At 36.3% G+C, this 8,651-nt stretch overlaps 1 pseudogene; it reads left to right on the plus strand.

Moving 5' to 3' along the window:
• Positions 1–8,321, plus strand: part of LOC149236909 (acid phosphatase 1-like) — a 32,599-nt pseudogene extending 24,278 nt beyond the window's left edge.
• Positions 8,322–8,651: the final 330 nt, after the last annotated feature.

An 8,651-nucleotide genomic window follows, 5' to 3' on the forward strand; every position in this document is an offset into this window, starting at 1 on the left:
ACCTTCACCACCAGAAGGAGAAGGAGGGGTTTCTTCTCCATCATTCCCATGTGTTGAACCTTGTCCTTTTGGGTTCCTCTCTTCTACTTTTTCCATTCTTATAACCAGTTGACTGATATTCTCTACCATTGAATAGAAAGTCTTTCTAAAATTGTGCTCCTCTTCAATACGAGCTTCCTCTTCAACCATGTTTCTTCTTCGAGGTGCACACCCTGCCTCTGGATCGAAAGGTTCTAGATTCCCTTTGCCTCTTTGAAGCCTGCTTCTTGTTAGCATACAAACATGCAATTCACATCTAAAAAGCCTTGCTCTAATACCACTTGATCCAAGATGTTTTCGCTTATAGATGTATAGAAAAGAATTGCATATAAAATTGCAGCTTAACACATAAATGTGCACATATGAAAAGAAGAAGAAAACACATAAAAGGCACAAAAGGGAACACCAAGGCTTGATAACGGAGTTCGTCCAATTTGGGCTACATCTCCCGGCCTAGCTCAACAATGGGGAGGCCTTTCTTATTAAATGGCATGAATAAACAGAATTACATTCATCAATCTATCCATAAAGAGGCTTATACCTCCAATCTGCCTAATTCAATGAAATGAATGCTTGAGATGGAGTGGTATGCAACACCAAAGCTTCCCGCAGCAATAACAAGGGTTGGAGTCTTCAAACTATTCAAAACATATCAATAATTGCTCTCGGCCTCTTGCGAACAGCATGCTGCAACCATAAAGATTGCCTCCTGCAAACAGCATGCTGCAACCATAAAGATTGCCTCCTCTGTGCTCTTCCATTGATCCCTTTTATAATGGATTTTTCGACAAGATCCCTTTAAGTCGGGGCTTTCCTAGTTAATAAGAGAGGTTGGTAGAGTGGAAGCATCGGCGGGCGCAACCACTTCTTAAAAGGGTCCTTTTATCGTTGCATGGATAAAGGCTTAAAATCCCAAAGAAAATACTAAAAAACCACCTCAAAACCATATACCCGGACCTCAAAATCATGAAATCGGGCTTATTTTTCCTATCGGGTCCGTGCTGAAGTCGCAATCGACGTTTCACTGGTCCATAGGTCCTGTTCATGGGGAAGGGCTGATCACCGATATCGACGTCAGCCGATTGCATCGGTCCCGCTCATATATAATGCTCTGATGCCCCGACAATGGTTCTGCCAATCGGTGTATCGTCGATCCGACTGCCCAATTGCCGATATAACCTTATATGTATATATGCTTATATATGCTTATATATATATATATATATATATATATATATATATATATATATATATATATATATATATATATATATATATATATATATATATGACCGCCGATTGCGATTGCCTCTGATCCGATCTGATCGAAGATCGGCGATCGGGGGTTCCATGGCCCAATGCTTAAGTCCGCCCTCATGCGACCTCCGATTGTGATTTTCCTTTAAGGCTTTAAGACCCATTTCTAAAGGAAATTCCTCTTTTTCTTAAGGATTGAAGAACCCTTCTTTTTGCAATAACTTCATCATCCGGACTCGGATTGAAGTACCGTTTGCACTGTTGGAATCAAAAAGACGAGATCTCTGCTCTGGTCCTGGGTTGACTTCATTCCTATCATTTTGATTTCTGAGTTTTTCCATGCCATTGTATCTGAAGATCCACCTGGATCAACAATCCTCTTAGACACACCATTAAGTTTGAATACGTGTTCAAAAAATAAGCCAACAACTTGTGGAGATTTACATTAAAAAAGAAACGACATGAAATGAGCATATTTCATATTTAGTATGTTTGGCTACTGCAACAAAAATACAGTCCTTACCATTTACCTTTGGTGATCCTTTAGTGAAATACATCAATATTTGTTCCCACTTTTGGTTTGGTTGGGGAATAAGAAGTGGTTCTAGTAACCCTACAAGGAAGGAATCTTCAACCTTGTTTAGTTGGCATTCTAAGAATTCCCTCACATGATTGAGAACATCATCCTTCATACCCTTCGAAGAGAACCTTTCACGAAGCGTCATCCTCCATTGCTTCTCTTACCCTCATTAACCACAACCATCTCAACTTCCTTTATGCTCTGTAGTTCACCACATACAATACCATCAAGCTCTTCAATGACTTTCCCTCTTCTAGGGCTCCGTTACATCATACTCGCATCAACACCAATGTCTCAGTATTCGATCCACCACACCCAAGAGCCATGGAAAGGTATCGGAGCAACTCACAGCCCAAGGGGAGACATGGGATCTGAAGAAAGAGATCTAAGTTAACTTCGAAGCATGGAGGTTGGGTGTAGAAACAAACACTCTGTGCTCATGGACCATGGTACCTCATGAATTCGTGGAATACGTGAAAGGCTACATAGTCGGAAGTGGAAGCCCATATGTGATGGACTTACAAATGGTGGCCAAAGAATCCATGGCTTATGTTAATTCCCTCACACTCTTAGGTGATGGGAAGGACGCATGGGTTTTCAACGTGGACGAGACACTGCTCTCAAGCCTGCCCTTTTTTGCAAGCCAACAAAATGGGTGAGATGCGATAAGAAGTCTGGAGAATTCCATTGATTCAAATGCTGTGATCTATATCTTAATTCATTCAATGAAGGTTACATTTATACTTGAAAACAATACTAAAAATAGTTATAACTAGAAATACCTAATTTATAATTAAATCCCTAAACTAAATCCCTAACTATACAGAAATCCCGAAGGATTACAACATTTCCCCCCTTAATCTGAAGGGACATCTGACATACCAAGTAAAGATCTAAATTTTTCGAACTTTTCACATCCCAATGCTTTAGTAAAGATATCTGTAATTTGTTTTGATGTTGGAAAATGTGTCAGATGAATTGTTTTGGCCTCTACATGATGTCAAATCAAATGATACTTGGTGTTGATATGTTTGGTTCGATCATGAAACTTTGGATTCTTGGCCAATTGAATTGCAGAAGAGTTGTCAACAAATAAAGGAGTTGAAGCTTTTTGTTTCTCCTGCAAATCTTCAAGTATTTTCCGAAGCCAAATGATTTCCTTAGTGGCTTGAGCTGCTGCAACATATTCAGCTTCGATGGTAGAATCAACAGGAACAGATTGCTTGCGTGATCTCCAACTGATGGCTGCTGATCCAAGATTCATCAAATAGCCAGAAGTAGAGACTCCATTCTCTTTATCTCCATCAAAATCGGAATCTGAATAACCAGCAAGATGGAAATCTAAAAATTTGGTATATTTGATGCCGTAATTTTTGGTTACATTTAAATATTTCAGTACTCTTTATGCTGCTACCCAATGCCCCTCACAAGGATGATACATAAATCTAGAAAGTATTCCTACAACAAATGTTATATCAAGATGAGTAATATATAAATAAATCAAACTTCCAACAAGTTGCCTATACTTTGTTGGATCTTCAAATGATTTTCCTTCTTCTGAAGTAAGTTTCAAATTCTACTTCATTGGTGTAGCAACAGGATTACAATCCATCATACTATATCTGTTCAATAACTTACCAACATACTTCTTCTGGGAGATGAAAACAAGTTGTGGTTTTTTATCAACTTCAATTCCAAGATAATAATGAAGTAAACCTAAATCTGTCATATCAAAAACCTTTTTCAATTCCTTCTTAATAGATTATATATATTCATTATTGTTTCCTGTGATCATCAAATCATCAACATATACAACTAGATATACAACTGATCTTCCAACTTTCTTAATGAAAAGAGTTGCATCATCTAGGTCAAAATGTTTATAATTTAACTTTAGAAGATGTTCAGTTAGTTTCTCATACCATGCTCATGGCGCTTGTTTCAAGCCATACAAAGACTTCATTAGTTTTCAAACCTTTTGTTCTTTCCCTTTAACGGAAAAACCTTCTGGCTGAAACATGTAAACATCTTCTTTCAAATCTCCATTTAAAAAAAATAGTTTTGACATCCATATGATGAATTTTCCATTCTTTTTGAGCTGCAATAGCAAACAAAGATCTAATAGTGCCCCATTTAGTTGTAGGAGCAAATGTCTCTGTATAGTCAATACCCTCTTTCTGTGCATATCCCTTCGCTACAAGTCTTGCCTTGTGTTTGTCTAGTGAACCATCAGCTTTATACTTAGTTTTATAAATCCATTTGCAACCAATAGGTTGGATGCCAACAGGAGGATCCACCAGCCTCCATGTGCCATTTTTTATGAGAGCATCATATTCCTTTTGCATTGCATCTTTCCACTGATCATAACTAGTAGCTTCTTCAAAACAAGTAGGTTCACAATCCACAGAAAAGTTAAATTCACAATGAGAATAGTTACCTGAGGAACTTCCAGTCTTAAACTCATCATATTTCTTCGGAAATGTTTGAATACGAGATGATCTTCACAAAGGTTGTGTAGGAAGTTTCTCATCTTCTTCATTTGTCTTAGTTCTTGCCATTTCTGTCCCTTTCAACTCTGTTGCTATTTCTGTCCCTGTCATGTCTGTAGAAACACTTGCATCAACCAATTTCTCATCAATATTTGTCTCAGTTCTTGCCATTTCTGTCCCTTTCAACTCTGTTGTTGTTTCTGTCCCTGTCATGTCTGTAGAAACACTTGCATCAACCAATTTCTCATCAATAGCAGAATTATCATCATTGAGAGAAGGAAACTCCACAAACTGATCTAATATAGGTATCCCCCCTTCAAGATGTGGAAGTATATTATCTGATTCATAATAAAACTCTTGAGGCACAAACTTTTCTATTTGATTAAGTTGTCTATCAACAGTGAGGGAATCTTTATCAGATTCAAGAAAAATTACATCTCTTGACAAAATAAATTTCTTGTTCTCTTCATCATATAATCGATATGCCTTAGAAGTCATAGAATACCCTAAAAAAATACATTTTCTGCTCTATTCACTCAACTTATTCCTCTGTTGTTTAGGAATCAAAGCATAACATTGAGAATCGAAAACTTTGAAATGTTTAACAGCAGGAAGACGATTATACCACATTTCATATGGAGTTTTGTTATTAATGACAGAGGATGGGCACTGATTTCTAATATATGCTGCGCAAAGCGTTGCTTCTCCCCAAAACATCAATTTTACATTCTTAAAAAACATCATTGACCTTACCATATTAAGCAATGTTCTGTTCATTTGTTCTGCAACACCATTTTGTTGTGGATTATATGGTATTGTGGTCTGGTGTTTGATGCCATTCTCTTGAAAATATTTTTCAAAGACATGTGAAGTATATTCTCCTCCATTATCAGTTCTTATAGTACCAATATTTAGTTGAGCTTCATTTGTAATCAAGAGATGAAATTTTTTAAACACATCAAAAACTTGTGATTTTTCCTTAAGCAGATAAACCCAACACATCCTCGAATAATCATCAATAAAAGTCAATATGTATTTATTTCCATTCGCAATTGGTATAGGCATAGGTCCACACAAATCAGAGTGTATGAGACTTAATTTTCTTGTAGCTCGAGAAGTAGAATTCTGAAAAGATTGTTTGTGATGCTTGCCCAATATACAAGCATTACATGGGGACAATTTTCTGGGAACTGTTGGAAGTCCTTTAATCCCCTACTGTCTCATAATTCTAATACTTTCATAATTAATATGACCAAAGCGTGCATGCCACAATAAATAAGATGACAAAGTATCATTTTGTTGAACCAAATAATTTGTGTTCAATGTAACAGAGGACACACCTTTCAATTTCAACAATTTATCTTCTTCTACACCAGTCATTACAGTTTTATTGTCGGCTGCTCTTCGAATTTCCACTTTACCATCAAATATGTGGATGGAATGTCCCTGTTGTCTTATTTGTACAAGAGATAATAAATTTCTTTGGAACTGAGGAATGTAAAGAACATCATTCAAAGTATAATCAGAAAGTCCAGGAATTTTTAACTGAATAGAACCAATCCCCGATGGTTTGATTTGAGACTTATCAGCAAAATACACTACTCCATCAATATTATCACTAAATTTTTCAAACAAATCTCTTCTAAAGGTCATATGACAAGTGGCACCTGTGTCTAAAATCCAACTGTCATGCCATGAAGAAAAAGAGGTACTAAATATATCTTCCATATGAAAATTACAATGAGCAACAACATAATGTGCATTCTTAGAAGACTGTCCTTTTTTTGGAATTAGATGATCATTCTTTTCAAGAATTTGTTCTCTTCTTTCATTAATTTTCTCCCAAGGAATTCTACAATTTGCAGTTGTATGTCCAATTTTACCACATCTAAAGCATTTTACAGCTGTTTTATCAGGAAAATTTCTTTGTTTATCATTCTGTTGTCTATCTCCCTGAATATTTCTGCCCCCCCCCCCCCCGCCTCTATAATTCTTCCTACCTAGACCTTTATTACCCTTAGTATTTCTTTCATATTATTCTTGAGGTTTTTGGTCTTTTTGAGCAAGACATAGGGTTTCAGTATCAAAATTATGTGATGTTTCTTTCTTGCCAAAAGCCTTCTCTCTTTCTGCAATTTTCCCTACTAATTTATCAAAATCTAAATCTTTTAACTACCCACTAGCTTGGAGAGATTCCAAGTAGTGTGAATAACTAGGGTAAAGAGCTTTTATAAAGGCAATGAGTTGCAGATCAACTTTAACTCCAGTAGATTCAATTTCATGATTGATGGCTTTAATTTTAGAAGCAAGTTTTAGAGGATCATTATCTTTCATTTCCAAATTAAATAACTTCAACAATAACTGAATTATCTCCAATTCAAAATGTGAATCATAAAGCTCTTTTAGTTTTGTTATGGCATCATATGCTGTTTTATTCTGAGCAATGTATCTGCTTACCTCTTCTGAGACTGAAGTGGAAATTAAGGCATAGGCCTTTTTATCCTTACTTTTCCAGATTGCTAACTGTTTCTCCTCGTCAAGCTGATCTGGTGAATTCCCTTCTTTTCCTTCACAGATTCCATCCCACAAATCATTAAAAATAAGTGTATTTTTAACCTTCCTGAACCATTCCTGGTAATTTTCCTTTCCGGACAGAACAATCCCAATTAAAGATACCAAGGAGTTCATCTTTTTTTCAGATAATGACAGAATTCTTAAAAAAAATGTTATGATTACAAGAACAAAATTCTTTTAAAAAAAATTGTTTCAATCATTACAGCATAAATTTCCTTCTTCTTTTTTTAATATTTTCTGTATTAACTTACAAAAAAAAAAAAACTAATAACAACCCAATGGCTGTATATTAAAAATAGCCAGAGCAGAGTCTCCACCAAGCACACCTCTACCAACGCTGCTGACTCCACCAATGTTGCTGTGCACACTACAATGTCACGCCTCTACCAACGCTACTGACAGTTAAGTATTCAGGTCAACAAGCACATCTTCTTTGTTGGTTTACAAAATGGAGGATCTACACGTTCTGGTTCAATGGAGTTCGATCCAGGCTCTGATACCACTAATAAGAAGTCTGGAGAATTCCATTCATTCAAATGTTGTGATCTATATCTTAATTCAGTCAATGAAGGTTACATTTATACTTGAAAACAATAACTGAAAATAGTTGTAACTAGAAATACCTAATTTATAACTAAATCCCTAACTATACAGAAATCTCGAAGGATTACAACAAGATGAACTAGAAAAATAAATGTCTTTCCCCTCTACAATTTTCCCCTTTCTTGGATTACTATTTGTATAGAAGGGGATGAAGGATGTTGCTTTTATAAAGTGGGCAGATTTGGCAGAACCAATTAACAAATGCTTTTCCCCTCTGATTTATTTCCCCCGCTTATTTTTTCCCTCCCTGTTTGCAGAGGAGAGGTCAATTATGGTGCTTTTATAGAGTGGTCGGATTTGGCAGAGGCCCCGCCATTGCCTGCTAGTCGTAGTTTGTACAACTATATGCTGGAATTAGGTTTCAATATCTTTCTATTAACGACCGTGTATGACTACGAGAGGAATGCCACTGAGAAGAATCTGGCCCTGGCTAGTTATCATTCATGGGAGGTGCTTTTGTTGAGGTGATCACTGCAACCACCAATGCATTTACCAATTTAGTTTTTGTGATGTTTCTCTGTGAGTTTGGAATGTCTGGTTTTGATGGGTAGTGCATGGAAACAGTTTTGGTCATGAGATTAATGGTCAATTTTTGGTGCAAGGAGCTGGAAGATTATGAGAAGAGCGTTGTGGTTTTTAAATCTGAGAGGAGATTGAAGATTGAGCAAGATGGGCTTAGGATTTTAGGGAACTTTGGCCATCAGTGGAGCGATCTAATTGGATATGATGTTGGGGATAGAACATTCAAGTTACCCAATCCCATGTATTACACTGCATGATCTTAATGTTTGGATTGTTTCCCTGGGGCATGATAAGTGAGGATGGATTGTTTCCTTGAGGCATGATAAGTGATGATGGATGGTTTGAGGAATTTTTTGGAACTTTTTAAAAGTCTTTTGTAATTTGAAGTATGAAATAAAAGTTTGATCTCCTTCTTATTTTTAGATCTTAAAATATTCATAGAACTAGAAATTTCTCCTCAAGGTGCAAAGGTATATCGAAGGAATACAAGATTGGGAAGTTTATCTCACTACCAAGTAAAATTTTAATTATTTATTAATAAGCGTATAAGGCATGAGGTGGATAACTAGAGGCTATCTTACAAGTTC

This window comes from Pinus tabuliformis, chromosome 8, assembly GCF_031772625.1.
Source record: "Pinus tabuliformis cultivar Carrire ecotype Pingquan chromosome 8, CPIR1, whole genome shotgun sequence".
Classification (NCBI taxonomy): Eukaryota; Viridiplantae; Streptophyta; class Pinopsida; order Pinales; family Pinaceae; genus Pinus; species Pinus tabuliformis.